Genomic DNA, 19,194 nt, shown 5'->3' with positions numbered 1-19,194 from the left:
TAACTATGTATAACTTATATTTGATTGTAACTTTAACTTAAATTGAATAATTTGGCCATCTAAATGAGCCAGATAATGTCCTGGGGCTGTGGGCTACTACATCACGCATGCTCAGTGTCAGTGGGTGGTCGCTCTTCTCCGTCATCTGCTCGAAATTCTTCCCCGCTGATAACCTTCCTGGGCCAGAAGCACTCGGGTCAGTGACATTATTCTAACATGCTGAGTTAACCATGTTATTGCAATGACAGACGCTCGAGCAAAGAAATAATAAGCAAACCCCTTCACTTCTGAAGTCCTGCTTGTTTATCAAACTCAACAGTGCTTTATTGACATGAGTGTGAAATATTTAAAGTGCCAAAGCTTGAAATATGTGCATACAAACAAATATTTTTGCTGCTTCTTCAAAATGCTTATTTAAAATGAGCTGATTCAACACAATTCTTGATGTTTTTTTTTTAATTTTCAATATCAATTCACCTTTATTTGAATCTTTATTTGAAAGATATTTGATCTTTATTATATAAAAGATCAGTGTCTTGTTCAGTAGGCGAGGCAGTGGCGCAGTAGGTAGTGCTGTCGCCTCACAGCAAAAAGGTCGCTGGTACGCTGGTTCGAACCTCGGCTCAGTTGGTGTTTCTGTGTGGAGTTTGCATGTTCTCCCTGCCTTTGCACGGGTGCTCTGGTTTCCCCCACAGTCCAAAGACATGTGGTACAGGTAAATTGGGTAGGCTAAATTGTCCGTAGTGTATGTGTGGATGTTCCTCAGAGATGGGTTGCGGCTGAAAGGGCATCCACTGCGAAAAAACTTGCTGGATAAGTTGGTGGTTCATTCTGCTGTGGCGACCCCGGATTAATAAAGTGACTAAGCTGACAAGAAAATGAATGAATGAATGTAGTTCAGTATTTAGTGGTTACGCTCAGTTCAGTGTGGTTTATTAGTCACTATTGAGGGCCTAAACACTGAGCAGCAAATCCTTCGATGCGTAGCTTTACCGAACCACAAACGATGCAAGTTAGTGGCGACAGCTGAGAGGAAAACAACTTCACTAATTGGCAAGAGTGAAGAAATAAAAACCTTGAGAGAGAAATCAGACTCAGTTGGGCACCACCATTTTAATTTCTCTGTTGGCCAAACGTCTTGTGCAGGCAGGGCCGGCGCGTCCATAGAGGCGACCTAGGCGGCCCCCTAGGGCGGCAGAATAGAGAGGGCGGCATCCCTGACACTACCCTCACCACCCGCGCCCTCAGTTATATCTGCGTCCCTGACACTACCTTAACCTACCGCGCCGTCAGTTATATCCGCGTCCCTGACACTACCCTCACCACCCACACCCTCAGTTATATCCGCGTCCCTGACACTACCCTCACCACCCGCACCCTCAGTTATATCCGCGTCCCTGACACTACCCTCACCACCCGCGCCCTCAGTTATATCCGCGTCCCTGACACTACCCTCACCACCCGCGCCCTCAGTTATATCCGCGTCCCTGACACTACCCTCACCACCCACGCCCTCAGTTATATCCGAGTCCCTGACACTACCCTCACCACCCGCGCCCTCAGTTATATCCGCGTCCCTGACACTACCCTCACCACCCCTGCCCTCAGTTATATCCGCGTCCCTGACACTACCCTCACCACCCGCGCCCTCAGTTATAGTGATATAACTGACACTACCCTCACCACCCGCGCCCTCAGTTATATCAGCGTCCCTGACACTACCCTCACCACCCGCGCCCTCAGTTATATCCGCGTCCCTGACACTACCCTTACCACCCGCGCCGTCAGTTATATCCGCGTCCCTGACACTACCCTCACCACCCGCGCCCTCAGTTATATCCGCGTCCCTGACACTACCCTCACCACCCGCGCCCTCAGTTATATCCGCGTCCCTGACACTACCCTCACCACCCGCGCCCTCAGTTATATCCGCGTCCCTGACACTACCCTCACCACCCGCGCCCTCAGTTATATCCGCGTCCCTGACACTACCCTCACCATCCGCGCCCTCAGTTATATCCGCGTCCCTGACACTACCCTCACCACCCGCGCCCTCAGTTATATCCGCGTCTAGGGCGGCAGAATAGAGACGGCGGCGTCCGCGACACTACCCTTACCACCGCGCCCTCAGTTATATCCGCGTCCCCGACACTACCCTCACCACCCGCGCCCTTCGTTATATCTGCGTCTAGGGCGGCAGAATAGAGAGGGTTGCGGTTGAGGGAGCGTGACCGTCCTTTGCCTAGAGCGGCAGTTCAGCTTGCTCCGGCCCTGTGTGCAGGGCTGTAGTCTCAGAGGTGGAGGCCGGAAGCTGGGCCTCAGCGAAGACTCGACTGTCCCTGGAGCGTCACAGGAATCAGTCTCATGCTCTCCACTCCTCCATGACCACCCCAGAAGCTGCTCAGGATACGGCCTGGTCCAGGATATGGACACCTTGGGATCATCTCGTCGCTGGTCTTGGATCAAATCAGTGGCAATGCATAGTCTGAGCGCCTTAGGATGAGTATCCCCAGGTGGAAATAGAGAATAAAAAGAATAATTAGCGTAGCTGCTGTTCATAGTGTATATAAACAAGATGCAGAAACCTGTGTGGAAACCCGCTAAGTGATGCACTGAGTGTATGCTTTACTAAACAGAAAGGTCTTTAATCTAGTTTTGAACTGAGAGAGTGTGTCTGAGCCTCGGAGGTTATCAGGAAGGCTATTCCAGAGTTTAGGAGCCATAATCGAGAAGGCTCGACCTCCTTTACTCGACTTTGCTATTCTAGAGACTACCAGAAGCCCTGAGATTTAAGATCTTAAAGAGAGAGTTGGATTGAGAGCGAGTTGGATTTTTTTGGGTGACAACTTAATGTTTTATGTTCAATCCATTTAAATTTGTAAAAACAATTATGTTAACTTAAGTGAACTAATTTCGAGAGGATCACGTGCTTATGATTAATCACGGCCGGTCTCGAATTTGCTAATCAGTATCTTCCAATCATTCGAGCCCTAAGCTACTATAAATAACCACAGTTTTCAGTTCACTTTATCGTTTGGAAGAAACCCACCTCCTCCCCTTTTTCTCCTCTTTTACCTCTGACTGGGCGACACGGCAGCCCAGTGGTTAGCACTGTGAGCCCCACCGCAAGAACACTGCCGGCCCTGGTCCCTCAGGACCGGTGGGTGTTTCTGTGAGGAGTTTGTATGTTCTCCCCGTGTCTGCATGGGTTTTCCCCGGGTTCTCCGGTTTCCTCCCACCATCCAAAGACATTCAACATACATAACAACCAAGCATTTATCTAACCCTCATGTTCTCTTAGCTACCGCAGCAGGGGAGTTCTGAGATCCACCGAGCTCAGGCTCCCCTCTCGCTCTGCCAAACAGGAGGAAGCCCCGGACTCGAGGAGTCCTTGAGCTCGGGGCTCTCTCCCGGGACAGCATGCCAAACAAGCTTTTATAAATCATCAGCTAAGTGTGAACTCTTGAACTGGTTTTAAGACAACATGATGGAATTGTGTGGGACCCAGATTTTTTTTTTACAGTGTATATATAATAATAATGAAAAGAGTAATATAACAGAATAGAAACAATTAAAGGGAGAGTTCACCCAAAACAGAATAATTAAAACTTTCGTAACATTTTATTTTGATGGTCCATTTGAGTATTAGTAGACTGTCTGCTAAACATCAGCTGATACTGCTCCTTCAACAGACATTTAACTGACTATAAGAAACTTTGCAAGTACATGTCAACTTACATTAACCCCAACCTAACAGTCTACTTACAGTATAATCTAATGATAATTAGTTGGCATGTGGATACGATGTAACTTAATTCAACAAATGGACCATCAAAATAAAGTGTGACCAAAACTTTAAGGGATAGTTCACCCATACATCTAAATTTAGTCACTATTTACTCACCCTTAAGTGTTTTCAAACCTTTCTTCAATAAGTTGAACTCAAAATAAGATTTAACCGGTAATCCATTAGGCACAACAAATACTATGGAAGCTCATGATGTTGTTTTATAAAGCAGTTCTTGAAAGCATTGTCAGCCATCACAGTGTGGTTTGGCAACCTATCTGTTCAGTGTAAATCTAAACTGATGCATCTCTTAAAGACAGCATGGAAAATTGTCAGGCACGATTAATATTTTAATCCTCAAGTTTTATATGAGAATTGTGTCCTCAATCAGCTGGAAAAGATTGTAAATGATCTAACTCACTTTTGTTTCCACATTACGAACTGCTTCCCTCTGGTAGAAGATATAGAGTTCCAAAGTGTAGGTTTAACCGCTATAAGAAATCCTTTGTACCTGTTTCAGTGGGTTTACTTAATAAGAGTCTTTTTTAATTAGCATAAATTTTGTAATTGTTGTGTTTTGTATTTTTTTTTTAGTAAATGTCTGCAGCAATATGGCGATGCCCATAGCAAATCTCCTGCCAAGGACAGTAAAGTTTTACTACTACTACTAAGGGTGCTTTCACACCTACACTTTTGTTTCGTAACGTGTCTCGTTTGCTCAGTTAGAGCGGTTCGTTTGGCATATGTGAACAGGGCAATCGCGCTCTGTTCCGCACCAAAGTAATCGCTCCGAGATCGCTTAAATGAGGTGGTTTCGGCTCGATTGAAACGAACCCTGGAGCGGTTCGATTGCAGTGAGAAAGCGATCTGATCCGAGCGCGGTTATATCACAGTGTTTTATGGATATGTAATAGGCTTACGGCTATGAAGAGAGAATTATGAGTGTGGCGGGAAGTTTCGCGAATCTCCAGATGCCCGCAAACGAGTGATGATCTCCCGGTAATCTCGCATCTCCCTCCCGGTCCTCAAATAGGCATCGTCGCGCACCTTTCTCACCCCTCCCCACCGCATCTCTCCTCAGACACGTCGCGCGCACCCTGTCAATCACCACTAAACCACCACCTCTCCTGACAGCTGAGCGGGACGCTGCAAAATAAACCCTGACACTCTGACCAATGTGAGGAGAGTTTACTCGCACGTGACTTGTTTTAGCTCTTTTGGTCCGATTAGAAACTTTGCAGTGTGAAAGCGAACCGCTCCAAGAGCAAAGAGCAACAATGTAACAATTGTAATCTCTGTTTCGGAACAACTGAATCGATTCACAGGTGTGAAAGCACCCTAAGTCAATGGTTACCGGTAATTCTTTTGTCTTAAAAAAAAAGTTTTTTAACCCCCCTAAAATTAAAATCCTGTTATTATTTAGTCCCCTTAATCTAAATGACAACATTATTTTATTGTTTTTGGGGAGGAACTATCCTTTCAAATAAATAGTGTAACAAATAAGATTGTGAACAGTGCATATGCTTGTCTTGCTTGTTCCTCTTCAAAATTTGAAATTGACTCTATTAGCAGGATTGTGTTGGAACATTCCGGATCTGCACCTGCAGCACCTCATTCAACCGCCCTCCCCCTCTGTTCACTTTCACTTCCAAACCCTCCTCACTTTCGTCCGCGACACACCTCCGCCATCCAACCCCCTGCATTTCATAAAGATCAAAACAATACAGAAACAAAACAGAGTGATTAAAACTTGAAAGGGGATAGTTCATCCAAAATGTAAATTTACTCAAGTCTATCCAAACCTTTCTTCAGTAAGTTGAAATCAAAAGAAGATGTTTTGAAGAAAGCTAAAAAACTGGTAACCATTGACTTCCATTGTAGGAACAACAAATACTAAAACATGCATCAAACATATGCTGGATAAGTTGGTGGTTCATTCCACTGTGGCAACCCCTAGTAAAGGGACCAAGACAGAAAGAAAATGAATATGATTTGTAAATGATTAGTTCATGTTAGTAAATACTTTAACTAATGAAACCTTATTGTCTAGTGTGACCATATATTACACATTATACTTGATCTCTTTCTAAATCCTGTTTTTTAGAGGACAATTAAAGTTGGCAAGATTATTATTAGGTTGCACACAACATATTAAACAAGACCCACTCTCACTTTCCACTCTTAATTTGACAGATCTTCAATTGGTCGTGTTTTATTACTTCCTCAGCCTCATAATGCAGCAGAGTAACAGCGGTTTTCACGGCGGGTTTTTAGGAGCACAATGCGGTGTCTGTGGGCCGGTTAATCAGCGCTCCATCAGCGGACTCTCAGACTCGCTGTCCCTCGGCTGAAGTGCGGCTCTTCCGCTGTTTGTGTGGGGTTTCCTCCTCCTCCGCCACTGATTTTGGCACCTCATTGTGAGTGATCTTGGTGCTTCACGCTTATTGGATGAGAAAGACGAGGCAGAGCAGCTGTTTTTTGTCGATGGCTTTCTGATTATAAAGGTGAAGGAAACTGAAAGTGAAAGCGGTTTATTATCAGTCTGTCTTATCAGCTGAGCTCAGGGAGAAAATGTGACTCATTCATTCATTTTCTCTCGGCTTAGTCCCTTTATGTATTAGTGGTTGCCACAGCGGAACGAACCACCAACTATTCTAGCATATGTTTTATGCAGCAGATGCCCTTTAAGCTGCAACTCAATACTGGGAAACACCCATACACACTTATTCACACACTCATACACTACAGGAATTTTAGTTAATCGAAATTACCTATCTAAACCCTAAATAAGACTCTAAGCCCTAACATTAAATAACAGTAGACTCTAAACCTTAAACCCTGACACTAAATAACCCTAAACCATACACTAAATAACCCTAAACCATACACTAAATAACCCTAAACCCTAACGCTAAATAACCATAAAAATTATGTTAATGAAGCCACAAAATTACAGTCAGTTTAATTATATACATACTGTATGTAAAATTACCATATAAATGTTCAGTATATACAGTGGAAGCCAGTTCTTTTTTTAAATATTTCCCAAATGATGTTAAACAGATTCAGGATTTTTTCCACAGTATTTCCTTTAATATTTTTTCTTCTGGTAAAAAGCCTTATTTGTTTTATTTAGGCTAAAATAAAATCGTTTTTTAAATGTTAAGGTCAATATTATTAGCATATTACAGAACAAATCGTTATACAATGACTTAATTACCCTAGTTCAGGCTATAAACATCACTTTAACCTGAAAAATGAAAAAACGAAGCCACACGATTACAGTCAGTTTAATCTTTGGCGTACTATATGTAAAAGCACCAGTTGGGAAGATGTATAGGCTTTCAGGAGCCAGACTGGCGTGACGGATGGCTGTACGTCACAGTGGTCAAGAGGGCAGAGGTGCAGATCTGCGGTCCGACGGCAGGATTGATGATGGCTAGCGGTGAGGAAGTCCATCTCCAGCCCACCCGTGGACACCAGCAGCCCCACATCAAACACAGCTGATGTATGACAGTGGAGTCCAGGAGCTCCATCAGGGGATTTATCTGAAGGGAGGATGAAAGGAGAAGCTGAGGCGTCTGCCAAACAAAGGCTCACAGGGGCCAAACGTACGGGTCAGAGCTGGCCCTCAAAACTTAGAGATTTACGCCAGCAACCCACTTCAGCGCAAGACCAAACACTGGACTAGCTCAGGTAATAATACATGTGCTCAGATTTTCATTAAGTGAAAATACACTGTAAAAAAATGACGGCAAGGGTTACTGTAGAAGATCTTCATAAAGGGAAAAACTTGTAGCTATGTTTCCATACAGAATGCAAACTGGAATATTGCATAAAAGATTAGCGAAAAAAGAGCACGTAAAAAAAATCTGTGGAATTTACGGTAAAAAAACAGTAGCTGTGGTTACCAGAACTTTACTGTAAAAGATCTTCATAAAGGGAAAAATACTTGTAGCTATGTTTCCTTCCAAAAATGTGAATTAAACGTATGTGCAAAACTGGAATATCACGCAAAAGATTTGCAAATAAAGCTTATTGTATAAAAGAAATCCGTAAAATTTACAGTAAAAAACGGCAGCTGTGGTTACTGTAAAAAGATCATCACAAAGGGAAAGTATTCACATAACTGGGATATTGCACAAAATATTTGCGAATAAAGCACATTGTAAAAAAGAAACTCGTAAAAAATACTGTAAAAAAATGGCAGCTGTAGTTGCTAGAACTTTACAGTAAAATATCTTCATGAAGGGAAAAATAATTGTAGCTATGTTTTCATCCAAAAATGCGAATTGAATATATGTGCAAAACTGGAATATCCAGCATGATCTCACGAGAAAACAGGTATTTTACGTTTTGCCAGTTTAGTGGCTAATTCGTAAGAGTTCAGTCATACAAATTTGTATGATTTTAAAAAGGAGGCGTGGCACCTAACCCCTCTCCTAACTCAACCGTCATTGGGCGATGAGCAAATCGTACTAAATTGTACGAATTAGATCGTAGGAATTCATACGAATTAGCCACTAAATCAAAAAGTTACAAATTGTTGTGAGATTGTGTTGGAATGTCATGTAAAAGATTTGCTAATAAAGCACTTTGTATAAAATAAATGCGTAAAATTTACTGTAAAAAAATGGCAGCTGTGTTTACTGTAAAAAGATCTTCATAAAGGGAAAGTATTCACACAACGGGAATATTGCATAAAAGGTTTGCGAATAAAGCACATTGTAAAAAAGAAATTCGTAAAATTTTATGAAAAAAAAAAACAGCAGCTGTGGTTGCCAAAAGTTTACCGTAAAAGATCTTCGTGAAGGCAAAAATGATTGTAGCTATCTTTCCATCCAAAAATGTGAATTAAACTTATTCGCAAAACTATAATAAATCATAAAGGTTGGTTTGCGAATTAATCTGTAAAATAAATGGTAGGAAACGGCAGCTGTAGTTGCCAAAAATTTACCGTAAAAGATCTTCATATAGGTATAAATACTTGTGTCACTATGTTTCCATTTAAAAACGCAAATTAAAAGTATGTCCAAAAACTTGAATATCGCATAAAACATTTGTGAATAAAGCACACTGTAAAAAAAAAACATGAATAAAAATAAAACTAAATAAAATAAATGAATAAAAACTTTACATTTTTGCTATAAAACAGCAACTGTGCTTGCCAGAGCGTCACTGTAAAAGCTTTTTCAATGAACGGAAAAATACAAGTAGCTATGTTTTCAAGCAAAATGTGAATTAAACGTATTCGCAAAACTGGAATATTGCATAGAGTTTTAGGAAATAAAGCACACTGCAAAAAGAAATCTGTGAAATTTACAGTAAAAAACGGCAGCTGTGGTTACCAGAACTTTACCTTAAAAGATCTTCATAAAGTGAAAAATATTTGAAGATATGTTTCCATCCAAAACTGCCAATTAAAAGTATTCGCAAAACTGGAATATTACATTAAAAAAATTGCGAACTAAGCACACTGTTAAAAAGAAATCTGTGAAATTTACTGTAAAAAATGACAACTATAAATTCTGTAAAAAGAACTTCATAAAGGGAAAGTATTCACATATCTGGAATATTGCATCAAAGATTTTGCGAATAAAGCACATAGTAAAAAAATGTAAATGAAAATAACACAGAATGCTGTAAATAAAATAAATAAATAAAGTTACAATGGGATGTTGTCGCGAACTGAAGAGCGGGGGCACTTCAGATCATTTTAGAAGGGCACTTGCCATCCAAGAATAAAAAGGGCGTGTGCCTGGGACGCGGTGATATTAGACTGGACGCATACTGTAATCGAGCAATTGAAGAGAAATAAAAACACCTCACATTTAATAGAAACCTCTTCTGAGTTGAAAAGGAGCTCATAGCTGTTTGTTGAATATTTTGATTTTGGGTAAAAATGAAGCAGGGCAGGATGGGGACACTGGATGGAACAATAAAGGGCCACGAATGAGGCCACGTTTGGGTGGCTGAGAGGAAACATGATGGAGGATTTATGAGGGAAGTCTGAGGTGAAAACAGTAGCCGTTGGTTCACTGGGAAGGTCTGCGTATTGACTCCACGTTTACTGTAACGGCAGACAATATACTGTGAGGAAAAAGGCCACGCGAGAGCAGCAGTCCTTCAAGAGGAAGGAGTTTATTATGAGTCAGCAAATGGAGAGGAAGAAGACCTGCGCATTCCTCAGTTCTGTGTGTGTGCAAACAACTGCGTCAAACCTCGGTTTAGTAGCTGCTTCAAATCTGTCATACACTCAAATATATTTTAAGCATTTATTCTATATTATTCATATGCTTTCCCTACTGAAAAAACAGCTTAAAACAGCCTAGGCTGGTTGGCTGGTTTTAGCTGGTCGACCAGGCTGGTTTAAGAGGGGTTTTGGAAATTTCCAGGCTAGTTTTCCAGCCTGGTCTTAGCTGGTCAGGCTGGGAGGTGATCAGCTAAAACCAGCTTGACCAGCCCAGCCAGGCTGGGAGTCCAGCCAAAACCAGCTATGTCCAGCTTAAACCAGGCTGGTCAAGCTGGTTTTAGCTGGATTTAGCTGGTCATTTTCCAGCCTGACCAGACCAGGCTGGAAATGGCTGGAAACCAACCTCGAAATGACCAAAACCCCTCTAAAACCAGGCTGGTCGACCAGCTAAAACCAGCCAACCAGCTTAGTCTGGTTTAAGCTGGATTTTTCAGCAGGGTTCTAGATGGTTTTGTAGTATGTTGTGTATTGTGAAATGGCCTTATAGTATGAGTTTATTTGTGCTTACCAGAAAGATTTTGTGTGAATCAAACTTTGATTTCTGCAGCTTCTGCGTTGCTCCGTTTGTGTATGTCTGCTGCTCTTCTGCTCCACAAAAAACCCACCAAGCGCTCGAACGCTGAATTTACTATTCAAACAGCAACCGAAAACAAGGTGCTTTTTAAAAAATAATATAGCGGCCCATAGCGGAGTCAAAGAGCTTAGAATGACCAAGAGGCGACACTCAACAGAACGTTCCATTGCAACAGCTCTGGATTCCGCCATTTTGGAGTGAAAGTGATCGGCCGTCCATTGGATCTCATAACTGGCGCGATGGCAAGCAGCTGCTTTGTTTTTTATTTTTTTTATTTAAAAAGCGCACTAAAGCTGAGATACAACCGAAAAGACGACAATACAACACTTATTATCACAGTCATCAGCACTTTTAATAGTTTATTTTACAGATTTACAATATGCTCTTGTTCTATTGGAGTTTTCATTCCAAAATGACTGCCGCGCTCTCTAGTGGCTGTTTCCCAAATTACACTAGAGTGTCGCCTCTTGGTCATTCTAAGCTGTTTGGTGGACTCGAAGAGCTTAGAATCACCTGTTGTCACTCGGATAATTCTATTTGACGGAGTGCAGAAAAGCCATTAAAATGAAGAATATTTGTTTGTGCATAACATAAATATAACTTGTACTATTGTTATGACAAAACTGTAGAAAAGCACACACATCCCTCGTAACTGGGTGCTCATCCAAAAAACGCAAAAGGTGCAAATTAAATATTCATCAAAGGCGGCAACACCAAAGCTCCAAAAATACAAATTTATTAAATTTAAAAAGCTGACACAAAGCATGTAACGTTTCGAGCCACACGGCTCTGATGAAGAGTGCAGTGTGTAGCACGATCGCCTTACAGTAAGAAGGTCGCTGGTTCGAGTCCCTGCTGGGTGAGTTGGCATTTCTGTGTGGAGTTTGCATGTTCTCCCTGTGATGGTGTGGGTTTCCTCCGGCCTTAGTGTATGTGTGTGGGGTGTGTATGGGTGTTTCCCAGTGTTAAGTTGTAGCTGGAAGGGCATCCGCTGTCTAAAACATATTCTGGTAAAGTTGGCGGTTCATTCTGCTGTGGCGACCCCTAATTAGGGACTAAGCCAAAAAAAAAATGAATGAATGAGATTATTATTATAATATTATATTAAATCCTATTTAGGCTATTCAGGCCTGTAGCCAGGAGGGATCCTGGTTGTTTGAAAAACCCACCCCTCACTGACAAAGGTACAGAATTTGTCCCATGCATGAGCTCATTTGTCCTATTTTGACTGCTATCCCAAAATTAATTGTAAAAAAAAAAAGAACAATAATCTATTGAACAAGGCTTTTAGACCAAACAAATTTGTGTGTTGCTTGTTGCTTCGGCGTGACTTTCCATTTTGAAGTGACTAATTTGGCATCCCAAATTCTGACTGAGGAAGGTAGAATGTGCTGGCCATTTTGTTATTAGCCTAATAAATGACAATAGGCTAGTATTTAATTTAAAACTTTAACAGATTCCTAATTTTGCTATTGATATATGAAGTAATATATTTGTATTTAAAATAAGTATGGCATATTTCTTTATTCTAAATCTTTAGGAAATGTTTTTGGAAGGCCTACATCAAAACAAGTGGTTGTTGCAATCCAAGCTCATTCTGGAGACAGCGGAATACGTCCCGGGGGATACGTACGGCTGCATTTATTTTTTTAAGCGAACGCTGCGGGGCGTTGTGACGCTGTTCCCTTTCGCGCTTGCCTTACCTCCTTGTGGAGGGCTTCCCCACTGCAACCCGTTTGTCCACTCAGCTCAGCGTGTACATCAGCAGGCTCGAGATGCGGAGAGGGGTCGACCACGGCGACCGGTTTCGAGTCCGGGGAAGAGCGGTTCCAGCAATCAGGTAAGACAAAAACAGAATTCCAAAAATTAAGTGAACGAGTTTCGTAACAGGGTGAGAACGCGGTGAAATCCAGAAAAATTCAGGGCTTTTCTTTTTTTGGACGGCTTTTGTAAACTGTTGCTCGGGTTTAGGGAAGCGAGCGGGCGGGTGGGTTGATCGGTAAAATTGGTTGGGTTCAGGGAAGGAGGAGGGCGGGTCGGCCGATTGGCCGGTCGCGCAGTCAATCATCCGGTCAGTCGGACAGTGGCCTCTGGTGGGTTCACGCGAAAACAGCGCGGCCGCGAACTGCACTCGCGAGAGGCGTCTGAGGTGCGACAAAGCACACAACAGCGGCCTCTCGCGGATTCTTAAAAACTGCAGCCGTACGTACCCACCGGGACGTATTCCGCGGTCCCCAGAATCGTCCGCGGGACTACGTTTCCACAATGAACCCGGGTTGGGTTATAATTACCATCCGCCAAACTAATCCAGCAAAAAAAAAAATTTGCTTACTAAAATGCAGTATTTAAACCTCATAAATTAATAAAATAAGGCAAATAACTGCAAAAAAGGTCCACTTTTTGAGAAAAAAGAACCACCCCATTTCAATAGGCTGGCAGAACTTTACTGTAAAAGATCTTCATGAAGGGAAAAATAACTGTAGCTGTCTTTCCATCCAAAAAGTGAATTAAATTTATTTGCAAAAACTGGAATATCGCAGAAAGGTTGGTTTACATTATACAGTGTAACTTAATAATGGACTTAGACCTCTTCCTTCTACAGCAATTTGAACCAAAGTAGGCTATTAGCTAAACTATTTAATGTCAAGTCTGAGTAAACAAGAGAATCCAAGTGAAAAGAAATCAATTATTAGAAATGAGTCATTAAAACTTTTATGTTTAGAAACGTGTTTTATAAATCTATTTTTCCCTTAAACAGAAATTGGTGGAGAAATATAGGCCTACAGAAGAGCTAATAATTCTGACTTCACCTGTAATTTATTTTTACCGTAAATAAATGTGAGACTCCTGCTCCTGCTTGTGCCCGGAGGAGGAGCCAGAAGACGGTGAGGAATCCATCAGTGCTGGCCGAGTGCGTCCCGGGTCAGCGCCGCAGGACTGAAGCCTCTCCCCGTGCCTGGCACCTGCTGGAACCGCACAGCACACACCCCGAGTGGCCTGGACAGAATGTACGCTTCCCCCGGGCCTCTCCCCCGGTCCACAAAGGCTGCGAGCAGAGTAATGAGCTCCGGGAGAACCGGGCTTTGTGTTTCAGCCCTTCTAGTAGATTTTGCGAGGAGTCTCAAGGTGTGAGTAGAGTTATAGATCATTGCAATGACTCATAAATTGCGAAACGCTCTGACGTTTTTATTAAAGCTTCCCCATATTAGATCAAGCCATGTTTAACGGCTACAATAATTCACGGAACGTAGCGAAGCGGAGAGTAAACAATGTTAGGTCTGTTAAAGGGACAGTTCACACGCAAAAATATTGGAAATTGTGCATTCATTAAAGTTACTCGACCTTAACTTGTTTGAAACCTGATTGCATTTTTCCTCTGTTGTACACAGAAGAAGATATTTTGAAGAATGCTGGTTGCAAGGCACCCACTGACTTTCATAAGTTTTTTTTTTCTACTATGGAAGTCAACGGGTGCAGCTTAAAAATAACTTCTCGTGTCCAACAGAAAAAAGAAACTCATAAAGGTTTAAAAGCACAGTATATGATGAGGTTATTTTTTTATTTGTGGGTGAACTATCCCCAGTTTTAGTATTTTAGGACAAAGGTTAAGTGGTTAAAATGGCTGCGTCAAATTAAATTTACCAAAGAGATTGTTTTAGAGCGTACTTTATTATTTAAAAGAACATTTGGCAAAACAAAATTACAAAAAATCAACACAGGCTCATCGCGATTATGTACCCCTGTGTACATTTCTGGAGAGCATGGATTATGTAGCCAGCAGGGGCACCTGCAGGATTTTATTCCAAGGTATGCACAAATCCAGCAATGCCCCACCCCCTACCGATGGCTTTTCAGTATTCAAACATTAAATAACAAATGCATCACGTAAAATAAAATCCAATATTTTTTTTTTATAATTTCGCAAAATTCTGCTGTTTTTATCTTTGTATTTTTATCATTTTATTTTACAGCCACAACTTTGTACTGGGAAATATATTTTAACTATTATATAATATTATATTAATTCATTCAGCTTCTTTTTGGCTTAGTCCCTTATATATGAGGGGTTGCCACAGCGGAATGAACCGCCAACTATTCCAGCATATGTATTGCACAGCGCATGCTTTTACAGCTGCAACCTGTTTTGGGGAAATATATATTCATTCATTCATTCTTCTTCAGCTTAGTCCCTTTATTCATCCGGGGTCGCCACATCGGAATGAACCACCAACTATTCCAGCATATGTTTTAGACAGCGGATGCCCTTCCAGCCACAACCCATTACTGATAAATTCATAGTAATTATTATATAATATTAAATTCATTCATTCAGCTTCTTTTTGGCTTAGTCCCTTATTTATGAGGGGTTGCCACAGTGGAATGAACCGCCAACTATTCCAGCATATGTATTACACAGCACATGCTTTTACAGCTGCAACCTATTTTTTGGAAATACATATTTATTCTATTCATTCATTCTTCTTCGGCTTAGTCCCTTTATTCATCCGGGGTCACCACAGCGGGATGAACCACCAACTATTCCAGCACGTTTTACACAGCGGATGCTCTTCCAGCCACAACCCAGTACTGGGAAACATATATTAATTGTTATATAATATTATATTCATTCATTCAGCTTTTTTTTTTAGCTTAGTCCCTTATTTATGAGGCATTGCCACAGCGGAATGAACCGCCAACTATTTTGGTATATGTTTTACATAGCGGGTGCGCTTTCAGCAACAACCCAATACTGGGAAGTATATATTCATTCATTCATTCTTCTTCGGCTTAGTCCCTTTATTCATCCGGGGTCGCCACAGCGGAATGAACCATCAACTATTCCAACATATGTTTTATACAGCAGATGCACTTTCCAGCCACAACCCAGTACTGGGAAATATATGTTTATTATTAGATAATATTATATTTATTCATTCATTTTCTTCTCGGCTTAGTCCCTTATTTATCAAAGGTCGCCACAGTGGAATGAACCGCCATAATATTATAGTTTATAGTAAATTATATAATAATAATAATACATTTTATTATGCCCTTTTCTAAAACCCAGTGCTCTATTGTTACACTGAATTATAAAACATATTAATTGAGCTCTATTTCACTTTTTATTTAGATTTGGGTCAAATATGGACCCAACAACTGGGTTAATAAAAGAAAGGAAACAAATCATTCATTAGGGCACAGTTTCAGTTGCAATCGTTATGCAGAAACACTAAACGTATAATTTTTTTTCATCATCACATGCAATGCACCGTCATCATCACCTGACGTCTGATCATACGGTGCACCATAAACATATTTTAGCAGACTAGTTAAAGTTTAGACGTGCTTGGATGTTCCAGCAAGACCTGCTGAGGTGAAAGTGAAGCAGAGCAGATGTTTTACTGTGGTAATGAGAAGGGTTAACAGGGTAAAATGGATGAGCCCAGAGTGATGTGCTACGGCTTTTATGGCTCCGTCTACAGTGTCTTGTCAGAGAGGCTTTGGCAAATGCAGGCCAGTCTGTGGTTAGTGGTCTTCTTTTTGACATGGCTTGATCCTCTGCCTTATCCAACTTGTATTTCACATCGTGAAACATGAAGCAAGTGACCTTTTCTACCCTGTTCGTGGCATTCCTGAGCTTCATATAGAGTGAAATCCAAGTTGATCACACTCCAAAAGTTTGATCGGTGGCATATATCATATAATCAGATTATTATAAAGTGCGCAGTTTTATTGATCTGTTTTGTTTATAGAAATTGTATGCAAACACCTAATTACGACAAAACATTTCAATGCATTAATGGGCAGAAATATTAAAGATTTTGTATAAGTCAGTCAATAAAACAATTTTGTCAAAAAGTCAGAAATATTAGCTATATATATATATATATATATATATATATATATATATATATATATATATATATATAAATATATATATAAATATATATGCATATATATATATCGTGCTAAGGTGTTGGTAGGTTGTTGCTAGGGTGTTGCTATGCATTTGCTTAGGTGTTGCTAGGCGGTTGCTAAGGTGTTGCTAGGGTGTTCTGAGTGGTTGCTAAGGTGTTGCTAGGAGATTGCTATGGTGTAGCTACGCGGTTACTAGGGTGTTTTGAGTGGTTGCTAAGGCATTGCTTGGTGATTGCTAAGGTGTTGCTAGGGTGTTCTAAGTGGTTGCCAAGTTGTTTTTAGGTGGTTGCTAAGGCATTGCTAGGTGGTTGCTAAGATGTTGCTAGGGGGTCCTGAGTGGTTTCAAGGCGGTTTCTAATGTGTTACTAAGTGGTTGCTTAGGTGTTGCTAGGATGTTGACAGGCAGTTGCTCAGGTGTTCTCAGTGGTTGCTAAGGCATTGCTAGGTGGTGGCTAAGGTGTAGCTAGGCAGTTGCTAATGTATTGCTAGGTGGTTGCTAGGATGTTCTGAGTGGTTGCTAAGGCATTGCTAGGTGGTTGCTAAGATGTAGCTAGGCGGTTGCTAAGGTGTTGCAAGGTGGTTGCTAAAGCGTTGCTAGGTGGTTGCTAAGGTGTTGCTCTGCGGTTGCTAAGGCATTGCTGTGTGGTTAGTTTGGTGGTTGTAGTATGAACGCTCTAGGAGGAGATGCATATAGAAAGTGGTCTCAGAAAAAGAATAATAAGTTTATGTAGTATAACAGTATGTTGGCTTTCTCAAGCCACTGTAATAAGTAGTTTGAACAAGCAGCAAATGTGTGAATAAAAAAGTGACCCCAATAAAGCCTTTCACAGCGCTCCGCCCATCACATAGCACACTCTCCGCCATACATCATCTCTTAATTCTCTCGTCTGGGTTAAATGTTAGGCAGACGTGCTTTTGGCAGGTAGAGCTTCTCTTGAGTTACCCTCCATCAACGCCGCTTACAATCATTCGCCTTCCCGCTTCTCTCTCCCTTTCTAATGAAGTTGTCATTTTCTCCCTTTGCTTTGCTGAAGAAAGGGTGGGAGTAGAACCAAAAAAAGACTGAGACAAAAAAAAAACATTAACTTCAGTTCCAAGGCATTCTACAATGCATTAGGTCATGAGAATTTAATCATACGCCGCTCAAATGATGAAATAAGTCACAGAAAGGGGGCCGGGGTTGAGCTTCGCCATTTGGTCACTCAAAGGTCGGGAGAAATGATAAATAACCAAGGCAAAAACAGCATTATTAAGTTTCTCACTCGCTCGTATGAAGTAAAGCAAATTAGCAAAGTCCTCAAAGACACTCCAGGTTCCAGAAGAAAGCAGTTCTGGGAATTCTGGCTGACAGATAGAAAAAAAAACAGTGAAGAATGGCCGTATATCCAGTCGCCGGAGTTATTTTTGTTTGTCGAAATTCAGAAGTGGGCCCGTTACCCTGGAGGCAGCTCGTGTTTTCCAATGTAGCTCAGCGACTTGGCAGGGTCCGGATCCTTGGTTTCCCACTACATATAACCCCCCTACTCCAATCTGTCCCTCTCCCCCTGCAGGAAAGAGAGCTCAGCCGGCTGAGGAGACAGACTGACTGCGCAGGCGCCCCGGCAGATGCACGGAAGATAAGTGTGTGTTGGTAAAGCTGGGCCGTGACCCTGAGCAGCAGGACACTGAGCAGATCCTGTCAGTGAGAGGGCAGAAGGGAGCGCATGCACACTGATTCTTGCTAAATTGTTGCAAGCAGTTTATTTGGTTTGAATTTAAACAACTTAATTTAATCTAGTATTGTTCAACTTCGTTTGATTATTTAAATTCGCCACAAATAATTTTGTTTGCAACCACGTACCTTAGTAAATCCAACGCATCATAATGCCATGAACATTTCATTACAACAAATATGGAATAGGGCATTACGGTGGCGCAGTGGGTAGCACAAGAAGCAAGAAGGTTGGTGATTCGAAGGTTGTATGTTCTCCCCATGTTGGCGTGGGTTTCCTCCGGGTACTTCCACAGTCCAAAGACTGTGAATTTGGTAAACTAAATTGGCTGTAGGGCGACACTGTGGCGCAGTAGGTAGTGCTGTCGCCTCTCAGCAAGAAGGTCGTTGGTTTGAGCCTCGGCTGGGTCAGTTGGCGTTTCTGTGTGGAGTTTGCATGTTCTCCTTACGTTCGTGCTCCGGTTTCTCCCACAGTCCAAAGACATGAGGTACAGGTGAATGGGGTGGGCTGAATTGTCTGTAGTGTACGAGTGTGAATGAGTGTGTATAGATGTTTCTCAGTGATGGGTTGTAGCTGGAAGAGCATCCGCTGCGTAAAACATATGCTGGATAAGTTGGCGGTTCATTCCGCTGTGGCGACCCCGGATTAATAAAGGGACTAAGCCTAAAAGACAACGAATGAATGAAATTGGCCGTAGTGTATGAGTGTGTGAATGTAAGAGTGTATGGGTGTTTCTCAGTGTTGGGTTGCGGCTGGAAGGGCATCTACTGCTTAAAACACATGCTAGATAAGTTGGCGGTTCATTCCGCTGTGGTGAACACGGATTAATAAAGGGACTAAGCCGAAAAGAAAATGAATGAATGTATGTTTGTGAATGTAAGAGAGAGTGGGTGTTTCCCAGTGTTGGGTTGTGGCTGTAAGGGCATCTACTGCGTTAAGCACATGCTGG

The 19,194-nt window shown here is 41.8% G+C and overlaps 1 long non-coding RNA gene across 1 annotated transcript; it reads right to left on the bottom strand.

Annotated features, from left to right (window-relative positions):
• Window positions 1–7,061: 7,061 nt before the first annotated feature.
• LOC141377734 (uncharacterized) lies at window positions 7,062–13,582 on the bottom strand. The gene is made up of 2 exons (XR_015478150.1): window positions 13,442–13,582; window positions 7,062–7,335 (listed from the first exon to the last, which is right to left on the bottom strand). It is a non-coding gene; the product is annotated as an uncharacterized LOC141377734 (long non-coding RNA).
• Between the last annotated feature and the right edge of the window lie 5,612 nt (window positions 13,583–19,194).

This window comes from Danio rerio, chromosome 2 (assembly GCF_052040795.2).
Source record: "Danio rerio strain M-AB ecotype USA chromosome 2, GRCz13ab, whole genome shotgun sequence".
In the NCBI taxonomy this organism is placed as follows: Eukaryota; Metazoa; Chordata; class Actinopteri; order Cypriniformes; family Danionidae; genus Danio; species Danio rerio.
This window is presented reverse-complemented; position numbering and strand designations above follow the sequence as displayed.